Raw genomic sequence first — 20,185 nt, forward strand, 5'->3', positions numbered from 1 at the left:
TATGGTGTAGTAAGGATCCTCTATTGAAATGAATACTACTCCTAGGCCTACAGAAGTGAATGTGGGACTGCTTGCTTGGGCACGGGAGTGCAACTGCCTTTTCTCACACTAGCTCTCGCCCTCCCCGTCCCTTGCATCGCCAGTAAACCCTACTCGCTTCTGGAGAGTTGTCAGTCTGTTTCAGCTGGAATTCTGCAAAATAATATTCTCTCTAGAAAGACCTTCTTAAATCACAGCCTAGTATTTCATACCTGGAATGGTCCTTTCAGCTACCTGCCTTTGTATAAGCCATATATTTTCTAATGATTTAACATTATGTTTTTATCAAAAATGATGTGAAGGACCGAAACTGTGGGACTGCTGAAGAACATATTGGAGTAGGCTGTGCTTTATTATCAGATCTCTTTAAATATCTTCTACTCTTATTAGAGGCAATAATTAACAAGTAGGAAGGGGAAAATCTATTTTCTAATTATTTACTTGGCAGGAAGTTTTTCTAGGAAGATAAGTAAATACCAGAGGAACACTGGGTTGAAAAATATTGTGCAAAGTTTATGTAAACAAATTATGCAAAGATAAACAAAAAATCCAGAATGTGGGCTTTTGGCTCTTGATTAATGAGCTTTTCCAGTGTTTTGCTGGACAGGATCTCTCGGTTACACCATGCTGCGTACAAAACTCTTGTAAAGCTTCGTGCATCTGTTTCTGGAAATCTCTCACCCAAGACAGTGTTTTTATTATAACATCATAGTGTGCATCAGTATGTGCAATGGGCAAATTGATCTTGCTGTAACTTTGAGGTCATTGGAATTATACCAGAGGAAATTTTTGTCCCAGCGTCTTTTCTTGCAAGTGGCCACCCAAGATCAGCAGCAGTACATTCCTGAATGTAGTACTTTTCTTTTTCTCAGCTTTCTTTCTTGCTTTCTTCTTTTTTCCCTCCCTTCTCTCCCTCCACTCCCTTCCTTCCTCCCTCCCCCTCTCCTCCCCTTCTTCTGTTTTTCTGCGCACTGTGTTTCTGGTTTTGATTCCACAGAAAATATCAGTAAATAATGCCTTTCACTTCCTATTGGATGATTGTCCTCGTCTACTTTTGCAGTTAGTCTTAACACTTGCAGGATTCATACTACTGTTTCATCACAAAGACTGGTTATTCAAAGGCTTTGTAGGCAACAAGTAGCAATCACATACCAGTTCATGACATGGGGGGGGGAACTATTTTTTCTCCTTTTACATTTCAAAAGAAAATAAATTTATTCATTATCTTTTTTAAACTCTGGGACTATCATTTGAAGCTTACGTGTTGTTTGTGCCCTCAGGAACACAGAATGCTGAGTTCAGAAAGAAAAAAAAATCTGTTCAGCCTGTTTTAAATGGCAGATTTTTATTTTGTCTCTATATTCCCTTTGCCAGTTAGTATCCACATCATGTAACAAGTAAACAGCATTAAACCTAAGGAGCAGAAGAGACTCCAGTGGCTAAATCAGGATATTATAATTACATATGGCAAATGTATATGTTTAGTAGGGTTTTGGTTTTGAAATCCAGAATATGGTGGCAGTGATAATGCAGTGGTTATTTATCAGTGCTAGTCCCAGATGCTCTGTTACACTAACATCCCACATTAAAGTAAGTTGCGGATTTGCATTTTCAGCGTGTTTTGCCTGTTTGTTTCAGTCCTTTAACAGTGCAGTGATTCAGCTATCCTGAAATAACACATGGATAACAGCTGTAGGAAATCATGCAAAAATTTTATTAAGCACTAGACTCTGAAATTGCGTTTTTCCACTACAAATGCACTGACATCTGGGTCATATCTTCTGGTTAATTCCATTGCCTTATAATGTAACATACAAACAAATGAGGAAAAACAACACTGAATGCACAGAGAAAAAAAGAAAATAAAATAGTTTTCCTTGTGTTTCAGATGTGCTCCAGAATATTTTTCAGTTTTCTCTTAATAAACCAATCTGAAGGTCTGCCATCCAGACGAGATGACTATAGAAAATCAGTCCAACAGAGCTGGTTGCCACTATTGTGAAGTTTTGAGGTTTATTATTTTCGGCCAGTCAACTTAGAATTACAGAAAGCATGTCCAGGAGGTAGAGGCAGGTGGCTTCCCTGGGTCTTGTTACTGGACATTGAAAATAATAGGGATCAGAAACCATTTTCTGAAGGCTTTTACAATGAGAGATGAACGTAATTTCTAACAGACTGTAACAGACAAAGCAGCAGTTCCAGCTGTGTACTGATTGACTGAGTAGCCTGAAATTTATAGCTATGCAGTTTTTGGATGAAATTGCAATTTGTAGGTCTACCTCATATATAAACTTTTGAACTTCATACTTTAATCCGTCTTTTAATTTATGGAGGTTAACATGAGGATAACATGGATGTCTTCAAAAGCGAAAAAATACTGCAATGATATATGCAGTCTTTCTTCAGCCAGTAGTTAGCTTAATATGTATAACATCATTACAAAACATATTTATCACAGACTTCATGTTATCAGTGACAGCTGGGTAGTACAAACCTGTTGTTAGGAGGGAGATTCGTTGTATTATTAGCATAAATTCAGCAGTTCCAAGTGAGATGAAAAGGGAATGATGTAAAAATGCTACCTATAGAAGATTGGGCTGGTAAGAGACATTTATGTAGTCCATCCAGCCAACATTAAGGCAGGCTTAGCAGCATCTGTTTTATTTCCTAGACTTATTTCTACATCCTATTCCCAAAATGTCCCAGGATTGATATTCTTTAACACTCTCAGGCAATGTATGCTCTGCTTACCTCAAGGTTTTCTTTGTTTTATTTTTTTTGTTTTTTCTGAAGTCTAATCTGTTTTCCTCGCTGCGTTTTAAGCTACTCTTCCCAATGAACATGGGAAAAGTTTTGCTTTTATGTATCATAGAAACCATTAATTTGCCAGAAAGCTGTTTTCCTGCCTCTCCTCTGCCTTCTCCATTAACCACCCCTGTTTATTTCAGTCTTTCTTAGCTCATACAATCTAGACTTGTAATTATTTTTTCTGTTCTACTCTGGGCTTAGTCAGTTGGTCATGAAATGTGGTTTTCATAATAGGACATGAAACTCCAAACCAAATAGTGGAAGGATTACTGTAGTTGCTGTATGCACCACTTTCTCATTCATGTATTGCAGTAAGATCTGCTCTCTGATTGATAGTCTGACATTGTTCACTTTGGTAGGATTGTAAACTCCAAACTCTGTTTTTCAAACCTGTTGCTGGGCAGTCATTCACCTTCTTATTTAAAAGGATGTCCCCAGAATCATATTAGATTACTTCGATTGCAGAATCTCTTCTTGCTACTTTTTATTCTATTTTATTTATGCTATTTGTATGACAAAGTCAACAAATTAAGGAAGGAGTGAGTAAAGGCTCATATGGGCAACTTAGCATAAGGCAGCAAGCTCTTACATGCTCCTCAGTAACTGTTCAGGTTCAGCATGCTGGGGGTAAATGCAAGTTATGCAAGAGAGGGGTGACCTTCAGCAAGAAAGCTGTTAGCTCCTGTACTGTCTCTGTATGTGTTCTTGTATTGATACTTTGGTTTCTTTCTGAACAGTAAGAAAAACTTGTTAACCATGCTTTAAATGCAAGGGCCTCTATAAACATAGGGTACACTGTTGTGAAGAAGGTTTCCCATCAGAATTAAAAATGGAAATGAGGAATTTAAAATTGTGTATTATTTTGATTCTTTCTATTTATTAGTGATACTGTCTGAGCCAACAGACTTCAAGGCAATAGGAAATTTTCTGGCATGGAGGAAAAAGTGTCCTTCTATTTTTAATAATTCATTTGAAATTTTTAGTCATCCAGTTAAAATTACTTGGAAAGGGATCCACAGTCCTGTTTTAGAAAGTCATATTAGAGCTCTGAGTCTCTCTTAAGGATATTTTTTCCTTATGTGCAAAAGTGTATATATATATGTATATATAAATCAGGAGATTTTATAGAAGCAAAAAATAAGAATAAAAAGAGTCTGATGGAATGCCCTGAGACTTACGGTGAAGTTGCAGGGGTGGCAGGCTACAGACATGCCTTCCCACGCAAGGGGTTTATGTGTTGAATGGTTATTGCTAATGAGGTAAGTGTTTTGGTTTTGTGTTTAAGCAGCTAGTTTTAAGACACCTGTTGTGGTACCTAAAGAGCTGGAATGTCTGTCTGAAGTCCTACTAGTTTTATTCAGTGTACAAAAATGGATTGGTGCTGGCGATGCTACTCGGTTCGGCTGCCCGAGGGCTTCTGCTTCTCACAGCAGTTAATTCAGAGTGTGTAGGAACTGGTCAGGTCCACACATACTTAGTATTTAGTGTCAGTGCACACACAGACATTCTGGAAATGCAATTAGTTTCTATCCATGTGTGTGTTTAATGGGATTTCTGAATAGTTCAAGAGCTCATTTTTTCCGAGATGCTGAGAGAAACATGAACTCGTTCTCACAGTGTCTCTGGGTTGCTTTACCTAAGCCTTTTGCATTGGTTCTGTGTATTGATGTGTATGCAGTATGAAGCCATGGACAGTATCTAAGGAGAGAATAAGAATATCTTTTAATTGAGTAAAAAGTCAATAAAACACATTTTTAAAACGAGCCTGAAGGCACCAGCTATTTTTCATAAGCTCCAATCTTTCTCTTTTTGGTCCTATTTTCTCTCCAGTCAGGTTTTGTTATTAAGCGCTGTGGCTTTCTAATCAAAGCCCGCAGTTACCCGGCGTACATTTCTGTGCTGGCTTGTCCCCAGGCACAGCCTGCGAGGCCGTCCCTCCACCCGGGCCGCAGAAAAGCATTCCTCAGCTTGGACCTTTTGTCCCAGCCTGCTTCCTGTTGACCGGGCAGTGGCCCTCTGCCTGGCTGCTTGTCAGGTTGTTCACACAGAATAGAGTTCAGTGTTTCGAAGGGCGGCGAAGTCTCTAAGCTGGCTAAAAGTGGCGTGTGATGCTGTGGGAGCAGGAATGCCGGCTTTTCCCTCTGTGGCCTGCTGAAGTACAGAGGGCTTGGGGACAAGATGGCGCGGGCTGGGGCTTGGCCTGGAGTGACAGCCTGCTGAGCAGCACGGGATGCTTGGGGGCTGTGTTGTCTTTAGGGGGAAGCATTTAGTCCCCCACCACAGATAAAGCCTTGTGAAAATGAGCTATTTCTTGTCAGAATGTAGTTTCATTGTACGTGCCACTACTCTATTGCAGCATGTCCAGTGTAAGCATGTTCTTTAGTAGCAGGAGGAAAAGCTGCATTTGGGCAGGCTTTTTCACACCATGTCTGTAGTAAGCTGCGTACATTGTGCTGTCTGTACAATCTCACTGCCTAGCTCTTCCCCTCTGTTACTCCATGTGTGATACTATTCTCTCTTTCTATACATTGATACGCGTACATACATGTGCGCATATGTCATGCAGACTGATCATAGAATCACAGAATGGTCAAGGTTGGAAAGGACTGACCACGTCCCTCTGTGCCACATCCACATAGTTCTTGAACACCTCCAGGGACAGTGACTGCATGGCCTCCCTGGGCAGCCTGTGCCACTGCCTCACCGCTCTTTCAGAGAAGAAATTTTTCCTGAATCCAACCTAAACCTCCCCATGCTGAACTTGAGGTAATTTTCTCTTGTCCTATTGCTGTTATATGGGAGAGGAGACCAACCCCAATCTCACCATATTCTCCTTTCATGTCATTTATGAGTGGAGTGATAGCATGATGGTAGATTTGGTTTGACAACCTATGGGAGCCAGCAGGAGACTGGTGCTTGGGCCACCTCCCCCAGCCTGGCAGGACATGGCACACAAATGCTTCTTTGTACGGGCAGCACTTTCACACCAAGAGTTCAGCCCACTGGCTACAGCAAGAAGTTTGGCCAAGTGTTGTTGCAAAGCTTTTCATGGTGTTTGTGTGATTTTAGTGACTGAAACCTTAGGTTTTGTCAAGCAAGTTCATAGGATGCATCCAGGCCAAATTCACTGGCAAAGAGAATGCCTGTGAGAAGGTTTTTTGGCAGCTATCTCACAGGCACACAGAAGTAGGTTAGAACCCTGGTAAGCCTGCCTCTCTCATTTTTCATTTCTCTGCCTTTGCTCCCCAAGGACTCCTTCATATCACGCAGTCCATTTGACTTATGACCTAAGAGAGATTTTTTTTTTTTCCCCAGCTCAGCAGAGGTGAAAGGCTAGGGCAGTATCCCACAACCAGCCCAGCTTCCACACTGTTTTGCAGTCTTAGACCTTTCACTGCTTACAGGTGACTTTTGGCAGTCAGGATACTTCTTTCCTGTGACTGGATGAAGTTACAGAGTTAATTACACATTTTAAAGAAATCTGCATAGGAAATTAAAAAATAATTCTTAATATGAAATATTAAAAAAAAAAAAAAAAAAAAAAAAAAGTAAGGGAAAATAACGTTCTCATTCTTCTAATTGGAGAATGTCATTTGTTCTCACCATTTATCCCTATAATTTAATTCACTGCTGGCAGTTTTTTTCCCTCTTTGCCTTTTTGGTATCATTGTATTTCAAATATCATGACTATCAAAGTATTACAGGGAGAGAACTAATGCTTTATGCTCATGGGAAATAACATTATTAAATATGGAAAATTATTCCTGTGATTTTTTTCCATTCTGTTGGATCTGGCTTATTTATTTATTTATTTATTTATTTATTAGGTGCTATTTGTTCCACACTAATTTTCCCTTTATAAAATACCTTTATAGTCATAAATAGCTGGGCTTCCTATACATGGAAAATGATTGCTGCCCCAGATGTTAGGAGTTAAGAACTATCTTCTTTCAGAGCCAGACCACCTATTCACACAGTTATTCCTCTGATTTTTATGTCATCTTTATGGTTTTGGCATAGGCAGCTAGAAAAGTTAGCCCCATTAGTCCATATTTTTCCCACAGCTCCTGATGTTTCAAGTGTCCGTGAATCACTGTGAAATTTAAATCTTGTTCCTCTAAAGTTATGTAGCTAAGAGATCACAAAGGGGCAAAGTGCTCTGGAAATACCTGGAGGCAAAAAAAAAAAAAGGCATTAGATTGTGAAATTGAAGGTGAGAAAAGGCAATGTTACTTGGAAATGCTTTTTCAGTCTTAGGGCAGGGTGCTCACCAGCAGTGCCAGCCAGCTGAATGCTGGAGATGCTTTCAAAGGTGGATCATTCAAGGGCTGCTTTGAGGTTTGCCGTCTTTAAGAACTACAGTAGAAATGCAACGATACCAGAAGCAAAGGCAATTAGGAGGTTTTCAGTCCAGCCTCAGCAGTTACAGAACTGAAAAGCTGGTATGAAATGGATGAGAAAAGCAGACAAGAGGCAAATGACACAAGGGAGAGAGATGCACAAAGCCACTGGCTCCCAAATGGCTGAAAGGATAAACACTCAATTTGCACACACAAGTAAAATGTTTCTTTGACAAGACATGCGCGGAATTACTCCCAGGGAAAATTCCACAGGCCTTTAAAAAGAAAATCAATATGCTGTTTTACAAATATATTTTTATTCCCTGGTTTCAGTGAGTTCTGTAAGCTGCTTGTCTCATGCCTGATTTCCAGGTCCAAGTGTCAGTGATATAATAGATAGCTTTGTTTCTTGAAAAACAATCTTGTTTTCTTTTTGACATATGTGAAATATTGAAGCAGCTACTGGCAAGCTTGGAAATTAGTTGCTTTTTTGTTGTTGTTGTTGTTTTTTAATCTCATTGATGAAAGAAGAATTATGCTGTACAGATGTGTACTTCAACACTCATGGAAACAACTTGAAGGCGGTGGGATGTTGATCACATCTCTTAGCCTTTTGCGCCAGTTCAGAACATCTGCGCTGCTCAGTTGTGTTGGCAAACAAAGTGGATGTATCAGTACAGAGTTTAAACTAAAAGGACTGTTTTTTTTATTACCATTAAAAAGCCAGGAATGGAGATCAATCCCAACATTCAGTTCTTGTCTGTAAACAGGTAGATTATAGGTCATAACTTCCAGTTACACACAGGTGTAATTTCAGATATCCATCTTAAGAAGGAGGGCTCAATTCCCCCAAACCTCTGCACAACTTCTATCTCTCTGTTGTTTTTATTTCTTTTGTTTGAAGGTGTGCGTGAGCAATGTCAGCAGCAACACATCCGCGAGTTACTTTACATTAGAAATAAACTTTTGCTTAGTACTTATCTTTGTCCATCCAGAGTGCTATTTTAGTTAGATGTCGTTTCCTTTGAGATTTGTATCTTCTGTCTGCTGGAATCAGTAGTGAGTTAATACTCCTGGATAAAGCAGCACACACAAAAAAAATAAAGGCTTTCCCATCTGTTAAATCCTTTTTGAGGATATCTTCACCTATTCTGAATAGGAACAACACCAAGATTTTTTGAAATAGAGACAAGGGAGAAGGGAGTGGGAAAATAAATCCACTTCTATTTGAAATATGAAGAAAAAATGATGTGTATAAATAAGAAGCATTCCAGCCATCAGCTGGTCTAATAAAAGGTATTTTCTCTTTGCCTGCCTCCCTCCTGCCCTTAGATTGTCATTGTTTTAGTGTCATAGCTACTGGGAAGGAACACACCATCCGGACAGCTGGCTTAGAGGTGCAAAACACACTTACAAGCTCTGGGCCTGCTCCAGTGTCCAGGCCAACCTCCTCCAGCCCCAAGGAGGGTGTCCTGACCGCTGCTCCGTGCCCTTGGCCCTGCTGTGGATTGGAGTAGGAATTATATTGTGGAGGTGAAAGGTCTGTGGAAACCACTGCATTGTTTTGTGCTAATTTAAATGGATTGGGGTGTTTTTCAGAGGAAAACTATTTGTCTGGCGTCTTCCCAGTCCATCCGCTGTTGAGCTTGCAATATTTGTGTTTACCTTAGGAACAAGTCTCAGCAAAATGATGAATGTCTTGGAGAGTTGTAACGTTTGGTTATATGGCCCAAGAGAAAGAAAGCGCCTGGGTCCAGGGCTGCCCACAGACTGGACTCAGAAGAACCTGAATCAGGCCTGTGTAGTCTGTACCAGCAATAGAAGTGTAAAGTTTGAGGAGTTAGACCAAACTGATAAGAAATTCACTGCTCTGGCCTTGAAGTTTAATAAGGAAGCTGTCAGCTTTTAGACATGACTTCATCACTAGCATGCGTCAACTTGTGAACCTGACCACGTGAAACTGTGCAGAATTAAAGGAACGATGTTGACTCCCCTGAGAGGCAGGAGGACTCAAAACCCTGCACCAGGAACATCTAGCAAGGGGTCATAGTCAGATGTGGGAAAGCCTTTTGTTTAGACATGAAATAACTGTCGTAACTTGTACACACTGTCAGACATAGGGCTTGTGACTGATAAGTACATTAAAATGTTGCTTTGCCATCAGGCGTGTTGCACCTGTCCTCCTTCAGATGAAACTCCCTCTTTAAGCTGAGACTAGCTACCTGTTCAACACAGAGGAACATGCTGTCATGCGGTAACTCTAAATTAAGACACTTATTATATTAAGTGATTATCTCTTTAGGCATATGCCCCCAGATGAATATCCATAGAGAATCTTTTATAAGTAATTCTTGTAGAAGAAGATAATGATAGAGTGACTTATTGTGAGAGTAAGGACAAGGACTGATTCCCAGCAGTGATGTCCTGTTTATTCTGAAGCATCTCAACAAGCAATCCAATAGTTATTTCTCTAGAGTACAAAGTCTACCTTCAATGTACAGATTTGACCAGCTTTTTGCTTTTTTGTATTTTTGCTAAGCCCGACATAAAATGTGGGCTAATTTCTCCCTTTCACCTAAAGAAATCACTGCAGTAGTATAGTTAAAGCTGTATATACACTGATAGTAAATAGAGAATTCCAAAGATTGCGTGTGTATTTTTAATTATGATTATCAGCTATCTTCCACGTACTTTGCAAAGTGGAATACTGTGTTGTGTTTGATTTGTTTCTATAAACAAAACATCTTGTATATTACATCTCCTTCCTATGGACCTGAGGCTTTCTGGGGATAGTCTGGGGAAAGTTTTGAAGGGAAACCATGCCCTTCTCAGACACACAAGGAGAATCTGAATTCAACATATTTTCTTGGAAATTACACTTAGGTGGTAGTGTAGCAGTCATTATCATTTGATATCCGTTCCACTTGTACTCTCAAAACTGCTTGCTAAAGGCATATCACATGTAATACTGCCTGTTGGAGAGGCCCCCTTATAGATACAGAGGAGGTATCTACTATCTATGGTCACGTGTATGACTTCTTACATGGTACACCACTGCTACAAGATCCTGTGATGTGTCATCATTCCTTTTCATTTTCATTAAATAACTGTGAAGTGAGATCTCCTTAAGACTGAGATTGAGTTAGTTTATTTAACAGTATCTCAGATGCATGTGCTTTATTGAAAACCCTGATTTCTTAGAACTGAAGGCACAAGACCTCAGAATGCAGTTGTTGATATGCCACTTTAAATTAGAATAACCTCCAATATCCTCAGCATTCTCCAGGTACACATTTGGATCAGAGTCTGGTCAGTAGATTTCAATTTCAAATCTTCAGTGTGGTGACAAATTAATTACAAATAGATAAGCACTGATTACCCACGAAGCTTCAAGTATAGCTCCACGGTTTCCATCACTTTAGCTGGTGACACAACATGTCATTGTCTAGACTCAGTGAACAGTTATAACAGGAATAAAGCGTTAATGAATACAGTTGGAAAAATAAATAAGTAAAGAGAGAGACAAAGTGCTGCCTCAAAAATAACTTTAGGGGTGTAAAAGGGTGAAACTACCATCAGACCTAAAGAAAAATGCAACCACAACAACCATCCTTAACACAAACAGCAAAGCTAAATTTGCCAGGTAAACTCAGTCTATTTAAACAGTAGAATAACATAATATTTTAAATGTAGCGCTGATGCTAATGTCTGACTTTCAGCAATTGCCAAAATGCTTTTTATGATCAGAAAATGTGTTTTGCCTGTCTTACTAGTTTCACAAGATGGCTTTAAAGTGTTTCTAGTCTGGTGGAATAACATTAGTCCTTTGTGTAGCGCAGTGTCCTACAGTGTGCATAATGACAATGTAGTTATCATAGCTGTTAACAAACGTGGCTTAATGGTTGCTTCAGTCTTTATGACTCAGGCGAGACCCTTTAAAAATTGTACTGTAAACTCATTAGATGTAATTTGAATTGGAAGTTCTAGAAATAGATGCTAGCTGGTAGACTTTGTTGACGGTCATAGAGCAAAACAATGAATCCCCAGTTTACTTATCCTGGTGGGTTGTTTTTATGTTTGTTGATTCCTCACTTGCTGTTTATTTCTTGGAAGACCTGTTAAGTGGAAGGGGGAAAAAAAAAATCTATTTTGTTTCTGTGAATTTAGGTTTGAAGAATGTAAAACACCTGGTCTTCAGTTCTGCTTACTGCCAGCCCAAACTGTCCGGGTAACCTGTGCATTCTCACAGTCCTGAGGCAGACTGGTATGAACAGCTGTCTCCCTAGTAAAAGAAATGAAGCATTAGATTAGTGTCAATGTCTTTTTTTTTTTTTTTTTTTTTTTCCTTGAATACTAGTAAATAGTGGCTGAAGTTCATGTGAACAAGGATGTTTAGAACAATATGTTTTGGCTGCCTGACACTCAACATGAGGCAATTTGTAATTCACATGAACCTTCTGCAGAAGTTTCTGGATCACATACCAGATACAGTGCTGACTTCTTAGCACAGAGCCCCTGATTGAAGTCCAGCCTGCAGTTCCACACAGATTCATTTTTTCCAGGATAAAGCTCTTTCCAAGAGCACAGAGCACAAGTGAATACTTAGATGATGTTTGGCTCATCATCCTTTCAGTCTTATGACAGTGCAGTAGCTGCCTTCCAGCAAGACGAGTGATCTGCCATTCTTCTGAATGGAGGCACTCAGCAGAATCACCCACTGGGAGCTTTGGTAACACCAAAAGCCTCCCTGACCAGGCCTGTTAAAATGTTTCTTGCAAGTATGCAAACTGTGGTCTAAATGAGCTGGGGCATTGGCATGTGAGCCAAGGGTTGGGTGTGAACCACTAATGAGGCAAAACAAAATCAAGCTTGGTTTTGGAATACTGCATGGGTTAGAGCCAGAAGCATCTCTTACTCTGGCACAGATTTATGGTACTTCCTCGAACACGGAACATCTGAGAGGAGGGTCAGTAAAGACCCTATGAGAATGTATGTGCTACAGGATGAAAAAGGAAGACAACACCTGTGAAAACCAACAAAATCCTATTTGACAGTAATAGTGAACAAACAAACAAATAAATAAAAGTTGCTTTCTCGCTCCTTAGCCAAACATAGTGCAATGCCTTTGATGGATAAGGTCATTATTTTCTTTTTCCCAGATAATGAGGTCTCATTTGGGTTAATCCTATGGAAAAACAACCCACCAAATTAGGGCCCCAGCTACTGCCTGAATTGTTATGTCATTATTTCTGCACACCCATTGTTTTACTACATGGTACATTTTATTTGGTGTAGTGAGCCTTTCTGTTATGATACTTGCTGATATGGAACATATGATATTGTGACTAGTCCACATTTTCTGTCATATTTAGCTAGCATAACCTTGCAAGTGGTATGAAAGGCTTTTACACCTGTCAGAAAGGCTTACTTAACTCATATGTTAGAGCTACTGCAAAAGCGGCTTGCTGAAATGAGCTGCAAATTCAAAGGAGCATATTGAATTTTGTAATTTATTTGTTCACAGCACTGGTCAATTAATTTATTTCACAGTGATGTAATATTTAATATTGGGAAAAATAGATAAAGCATGGCTGAAAAGCTGTTCTCTGTTCATCTGAGTAACACAGCAAATGTTTTCTCTTGTTTGTAGCAAATGCAGTGCGTGTCGTACGAATAATACTGTCCAGTGAATAATACGCATGCTTGCTCAAATGGTTTAGGCTGTATTGTTTTTCCTGTCAATGGAAGATTCCTTAACATTCCTTATTAAAAGGCATAGTACAATTAAACAAACAAATAACTCTTTCCCAGACAGAAAAAATAAATAAACTATCTGGGCCTCCCAAGCTGAAAATGTCACGCATATTTCATCCATAGTTCTTTGAGATGTGGAATACTTTCCCCTTTTTGATTTCAGCAGGGTTTGCAACGTGAGGCCCAAGCTTAGCATATGCCTTTCTTCTACATTGTAGTGTAAATAATCAATGGACAATGCGGTATTTTTCTTCTTGGATCATCTTTTAAAATAGTACTCGAAGAAGTAACATTATGTGTTTAGTCAGATTTGTTTATTCCAGTTAGTTAAAGCTTTGGCTGTGCCCAAAAATTAAATAAAACAAAAAACAACAACAGAACTCAGGGAAACTGCAACTGATGGAAGGAAAAAGCCCACACGTGAGTCTGACTTTAAAATAAGTCACCAATACCAAGAAAACTGATCTGAAAGAGCTGCCAACAGTACCAAACCAGTATTTACTTATTTTTATCACAATGAAAATAGAACCAGAAACACTTTTAGGTCCAGCAGTTTGCACTGTAAAATGTAGGCAGGAATAAAGTAAATCTAGACAACAATAGAAGGAGAACATATATAAACGATGAATTATAACTGAAATACATCCTGCAGTCTCAGTTAGGAGCTCGCTTGTGTCACAAGCATTGGTACCCTTGGCTGACATGTTCTCCCTACTGGATCCCACTTATTATCTCTCCTAGAAGAGACAGCGACTGGAGAGATGTTTTCCATGTTCCCTGGCTGCTCAGTGGTGCTGCTGCCAACATAAATTGTCAGGCTTTGATACAATAGAAGGAAGGGATGCTATCCAAAAGGACCTGGACAGACTTGAGAAGTGGGCCTGTGAGAACCTAATGGGGTTCAACAAGGCCAGGTACAAGCTGCTGCAGTTGAGTTGGGGCAGGCTGAAAGCAGAATTTATTGAGAACAGTTCTGTGGAGAAAGAAAATTGTTTTCCCCCTATACTTTGCCCTTACAAAGTCCCATCTGGAGAGCTGTATCCAGACCCCCAGCATAGAAAGGCACAGAGGAGTTGGCATGAGCCAGAGAAGGGCCACAAAGGCTGGAGCACCTTTCCTGTAAAGAAAGGCTGAGGAGGGAACTGGGTTTGTTCTGCTTGAAGAAGAGAAGGCTCGGGGGAGACCTCCTTGTGGCTTTCCAGTATCTGAGGGGAGTTTAAAAGTAAGAGGGGGACTGACTTTTTACACAGTCTGATAGTTATAGGACAAAGCAGAATGGCTTTAAGCTAAAAAGGGGGAGATTAAGGTTAGATATTAAGGGAAAATTCTTTACTCAGAGGGTGGTGAGGTGCTGAAACAGGCTGCCAGAGAACCTGGAGGAGTTCAAGGCCAGGTTGGATGAGGCCATGGGCAGCCTGATCTGGTTGGTGGTAGCTCTGTCCATGGGAGGGGGATTGAAACTGGATGGTCTTTAGGGTCTCCTTCAACCCAAACCATTCTATGGTTCTGTGATTTAAGATACATTATAGAGAGAAAATAAAACAAATGCATATTTAAGGAGTATTTGTGTACACCGGTTTGCTAAGGTGAAGAGTGCGTAGATTTTAGTGTTAAGTATTGCTTTAAATTGCCAGATTTTGTTTGCATGAGTAAATGCTTAACAGACTGCTATTAGGTCTTTGTGAATCTCTCGTCTGACTTTCACGTTGGCGTCAACTTACATGAATTCCACATCTTCTGTTTCTTTCCTCATTCATCTGTTATTTGTGTTTTTTCTTATCATTAACATCATCTTGTTTGTGATGTTACTGCTGTGTCTGATGATCTGAGGCACGCATGTGTGATAGTTAAGCTGTGACCTTACTCTTTCGGCATTCAGTGCTAAACCTTCATATCCTGCTAGAGGGCCAAAATGATGTGTAGATAGTATCCGTTTGTCCTTTCCTCATAACAAAATCCATGGCAGAGTCCAGCAGGAGACAAACAACCTATTTGGCTCCTGTAACTTTATTTCATCGCTTTATGTTTCACTTTGATAGCACATACTAAGGCTTGTCATTATTTTGAATAGGAACGTCTGGCAAATGAAGAGGTGGAGTTGCTGCAAGTAGGCAAAGTAAACAGCATCCCAGAGCAAGTGGGAGTGGCCCATCTGCATGCATTGCCTGCAGCAGAGCCCCAGGAGCCCACTGTTTGTGCTGCAGGGACCAGCAAGGAGCTGGGATAAATGAGGCAGTGCTACTGCAGGAACAGAGGAAGGGCAGTGGTGCCCTTTCCAAAACTGCCTTTCAGGAGAGTGAAAACAGCAAATATTTTATGCAGTCCTCCTCCCGTGACAGGAATAACCCGGCCCCTTGTGTCTGTGACAACAAAGGTCTGGTTTGCTGCAGATCAACCTTCAGATGCCTCTGTTAGTGTTTGAGTGAGCAGTGATGGAGGCTGTCAGATGCTATCAAAAACTGATTAATTTAATGAGCTTGTTTTGCCACTTGGTGTGCTTCTCAGTGACTGTTCTGAAGGTGAAATCTGGTAGGCACATGATCATCAGGATTCTGAAATCCAGTCAGCTCTTCCCTTCGATTTGCTAATACATGACATCTATTTCACCTGTCACCAATAATCTGAGTCATTTAGATCACCTTGGTTTTATGTACTGTTTTCCTGCCTTTTCTTTTTCCATGAGGGCGTATTATTGAGGAATTAACATCTTTGGCTCGTTCACTTTCTCATACCAGTATACCCCTCTTAACTGTGCTTTCAGATGAACCTCACAGGGAACTGTGTTTGCAGCTGTAGATGCTGCACTGCCTTTGATTTGTCATGCAGGCAAAATTGCGACATGTCAATACTGACTTTATGGGATCAGAACTAAGCCGATGAACACCTGAAGTCTCCTCTTCAGTTCCTTATAGTTTCCTCTAGTGATACCAAATCTACTGTATCCTCCAGAATTCTGCTATCACTTTTCCCAATACTGCGATAGTGTCACATTTTCCAGAGCTTGATTTATCGTCTTACTAATAAGAAATTAGATTGCTTGTGACATTTATTGCTTTGATATCCTGTATAGCTGGTCTAATGCACAGATAAATTTCAAGCCATTCTGTGGATACAGATGTGGGAAAACAGTGCTCTACTGGTGCTTGGAGGGTAGACAAGTGTCTGATGCACCTGTTATTTTCTCAACACAGTTGTTAATAACCTTAGCACTACAGTGAAGTAGTGTACACTCATTCTAATTCTTGGGAAGTGTCAAATAAAAAATATATATAATTAATATTTGATCACATCATCTTAACTTTCTTTTAGTTAGCTGCAGTATATAATAGTCATTCTCACGTGTTTTGAAACCTACCTTGGATCAATCAGTTGCTAATAAGTCCAAGAAGATGAGAAATCTGTTAGAAGGCATAATTGATGTTACCTCTTGTGAGTGGTAACCATCTTGTCTCTTTTGAGTAAATTAGGATTAAATTTTCATTTTTTTTCAATGGCTTTCTGTCTGCTTCTCATTATTAACTGTTACTCACTCCAAAAAGAGCAATTATTCCAGGATAGGATTCTGTTTGTTCTCTCACAACTTTTTTTTTGGCTTTTACTGATGCAGTCATTCTCCAAATGTTCCAAAAATTCAACTTTCAAAAGTTGTTTTACATCCCCAGAACTTTCGTTATCTTTTAGCTTTCAAGAAGACTCTGTGCTTAGCAGCATAGAGTCTGTTAGTCCAATGTACTCCGTACCACACATCCATCTTTGTACATCATTAGGAAATGGAACTTCACCTAGACAACCAGTAAACTCCTTATTTGGAAACTGATCCTTACCCTGGTGTAATTTATGCGATGTGAATGGGAATGAAAATCAAATCCCAAAGAAGAGATATTATTTAATATTGTTTTTTAAAGTATATTTATGTCTGCTTGTATATGTGTATCTCAACATATACTGAAACAACCTTTAAGAAAATTTGTTTTTTAACACTGAATTAAATCAAGGAAATTTCAGGCAGTGAATACTGAAATACATCTACATTTTTGGGAGGGAAAAACTTCTTCATTTTATTACGTTGAGGAGCTTTTTCTGTAGTGAGTCTGATTAACCAGAGCACCTAAAGACTGATTTTACTCTAAGCATCTACTTAAGGACTTCTGCTTTTGGGAATCCTGGCTCCATGGAAAAAAAATAATAAAAAATGAAAAGCTGATCAGACACTATTTTATGCTTCAAGGAGCTTTCTATGAAATAAGCTGACAACAGCTCCTTAACCAGTTAAACACTGGAAGCACAACCCTGCATAATCAGCAGTGGTCTTGCTTTTATTACAGTGAAACTGCTGCCAGTAAGTGAGACTGGATACTCAGTTTGCCAGCTGGCATCTTCTCTTCCTCTCTGAATTTTGATTATTTTTACAACAATTACAATAAAACTTTGTGTTATTGTAATGTTTTGTATTGGAGGAAATTATAATGCATTACAAATGCACAATAACTTAATTGGATTAGTTTGTCTAATTTCCAAAAGGTAAATATATGATTCCCTTTTTACAGAAAAAGAAATTGAGACAGCAAGAGGTTAAGTTGCAGATTGTTTATCATCAGTGTAGTAAAGGGAATAAAGTGAATCAATTCAAGTGATAAATAGGGAGATGAAACAAGATAAAAGTGTTCCTTTAGTGATCTAGGACCATCACCGAGAACTGTATTTTCCATTTTACCTTAACAGGTTTGTAGCCCTGTGAGCTAGATCTTTTATTCTGATGGGAAAACTTAACTGCCCCAGCTTGGATGCTGAGATAGAAATACTTAAATGCTATTTTTAATCATTGTTCCCACTCAGAAGATGTATGGAATTAGTAAAGTTGTGGTATCAGTGGTGCAAAAAAAGGAAGAAAAGTTCTGCTTATGCTGCACAAGGAGTGCAAATGTTTGGGAGGCGCTTGCTGTGCAAACCTAGGTCAGCATCAAGCACAGTTACGTTGCTTCAGCACCCAGGCTAGTGTGTTCAGAGCTGTTTCACAACTATCTGCATGTTCCTGCACTGTGTTCTGAAGGCACTGTTGGCCTCCAGCAGTAAAATGGCAAGCCTGGTGACCTTGACCATGATGCAGATGGCTGTTATTGATCCCCTACCCACGAACAGGCCTTACAGATGTGAATCTAGCCATAGATGTCCCTGTTCATTGCAGAAGTGTTGCACTAGATGATCTTTAAAGGCACCTTCCAACTCAAACAGTTCTATGATTCTATGTATTGTGCATGAAATATGTTTTTGTATCCTAACTTAAAGACAATGTGGATATCCTGGAAAGACTACAACATAGGGAAGTACCAATGAAAATGGGCTTAAATGTCTCAATTAAACAGTGGGTAAGAAAAAAGGCTTTGTTCACCCATGGTAATGAGGAACTTCTGTGGATGTACCTGAGCTCTATAACTCTTAATTCCGTTTCCCACAGTCACATAAAAGAAGGCTGAAGTCTGAAAATTTGGGTTTCTTCATTGCTATTTTAAGGAGAATATCATTGAGGATGGGTGAAATGCTCATTAAATTGAGCCTGCTTGATGCAGAGTTGTGTTTCTGCTAACTGGATGATTTCTTGGGCATCATATGTAATCAGAGAATGATTACATCTACATCTATGAAGGGGTTGTTTGTTCCTTGGCTTGTCTGTTATCAACCCACACTTGGATTTGAGTGACAGTACTTATGCCTTACCACCTTAAGTGATAACTTAAGGATGCAGCAGGGTGCCAGATACTCAGGGTAGTGCTTCTGTTTCTATACCCCATAGTCAATATAGTAAATTACACCAACTGGAACCTGACTTCCTATTATTTATGCTGATATTTAAAAGATATTGTGCATACATATAATAAGATGCAAGATTCTTTACTCCACCTGTTAAGGAAAAAAAACAACACGTCCAAACTGAAGAAGAAATGACAAGTGTGTTTTAATTTTGTCAACTAGTTAAAATATGCACAGCAGTGAATTACTTTAAATAGATGTAAGGAAGCAGAGGAATTTGAGGTAAAAGTTCACGCTTGCTAGCTGACTACTCACTTCTCATTGTAATGTCTTGCTATGGTTTTCCTGCATGACTCAACTACAGTGAAGGCAATCAAGCAAGAGACCTTTTCCTGCCATGTGCTAACAGAAAGAAGTGCTGGTGACAGCAATACCCTTCGTCAGCACTGAAGAACAGAAAGGGGAGGGAAAGGAATGATGGAGAGTAAATTAGAACAATATTTGGCCCAAATTAGTTTTCCTGACCAAACACTTGGTATTTTTGTTTCAAAGCCCCCAGCTCACAATGAGAATGAACTAATTCCCATTAGGAAGTCTTTCTGGATTTTCACTGGGAAGCATTCGGTGCTGAATGAACAAGCTCTGAGAGAATCTTTTGTCCATGTTGTGTTCTCATTAGCAGTGTTCTCATTAGCAGAGCCTTGTGATAAAAATGGGTGCGTTGCCCTAGTTTTTATTTATTAGTACTGAAACCCAATGGACAAGCATCTCTGATTTCTTTCTTTTTCTTGTCTCCTTACCCACCTATGCTGTGCTTTTAATGAGTTCTTTGCTGCCCTGCTCTTGCCTCTGGGTATGAACCCAGCATGCATCATGCCTTCCCATCCCTTCCCTTCCTTTCCCATCTTCTCCCCTTGGCACATGCTGCTGCCTGGCTCCTGCCCCATACCACAAGCTAGATAAAGGCTGAAGAGTGACACTTGCAGAAGGCAATACTCACCCTGCCCAGTTCTAAGACAGAAGCAAGTCTCTTAGTTTAAAAGCTAGAGCGTATATAACCTGAAAAGAGAAACCCCTTTAGATAACAGTTTAGAAAGTGAAACTTTTTTTGAGATGGACTGTAGCAGAGCCTCTCTATCCTCAGTTACATGCAGGGAATACAGCTAATTCCCCTCCTAAATTAGTCAAGATTATCTGGAGCTGGGCAGAACTGAGATGTGGGAAGTTGAACCGTTATCAGCTGGGCTGTGGGGGAGCAAGTTTTCTCCTGTAGAAATCTGACTTTGAGAAGCAGAATAGTAATCTTATCCTTGCTTTTTGGATAAAAAAATGTTATTTAAGGCATGGCTAAAATCTTTCCAAGACTCCATTTTCCTCTGAAGTGCTTTTCTAGCTGTACTTATTGGGTAGAAACACAGTGAGGTGGGGATCTGAAGACTGCAGTGCAGACAGAGCATTGCCTTTCTTGTGCTGCCCTAAATGGAAATATCATTGTG

The 20,185-nt window shown here is 39.7% G+C and overlaps 1 protein-coding gene across 4 annotated transcripts in view; it reads left to right on the forward strand.

Annotated features, from left to right (window-relative positions):
* RBMS3 (RNA binding motif single stranded interacting protein 3) overlaps positions 1-20,185 on the forward strand; it is a 678,871-nt gene that overhangs the window by 395,160 nt on the left and 263,526 nt on the right. The window lies entirely within an intron of this gene.

This window comes from Excalfactoria chinensis, chromosome 2 (assembly GCF_039878825.1).
Source record: "Excalfactoria chinensis isolate bCotChi1 chromosome 2, bCotChi1.hap2, whole genome shotgun sequence".
Lineage (NCBI taxonomy): Eukaryota > Metazoa > Chordata > Aves > Galliformes > Phasianidae > Excalfactoria > Excalfactoria chinensis.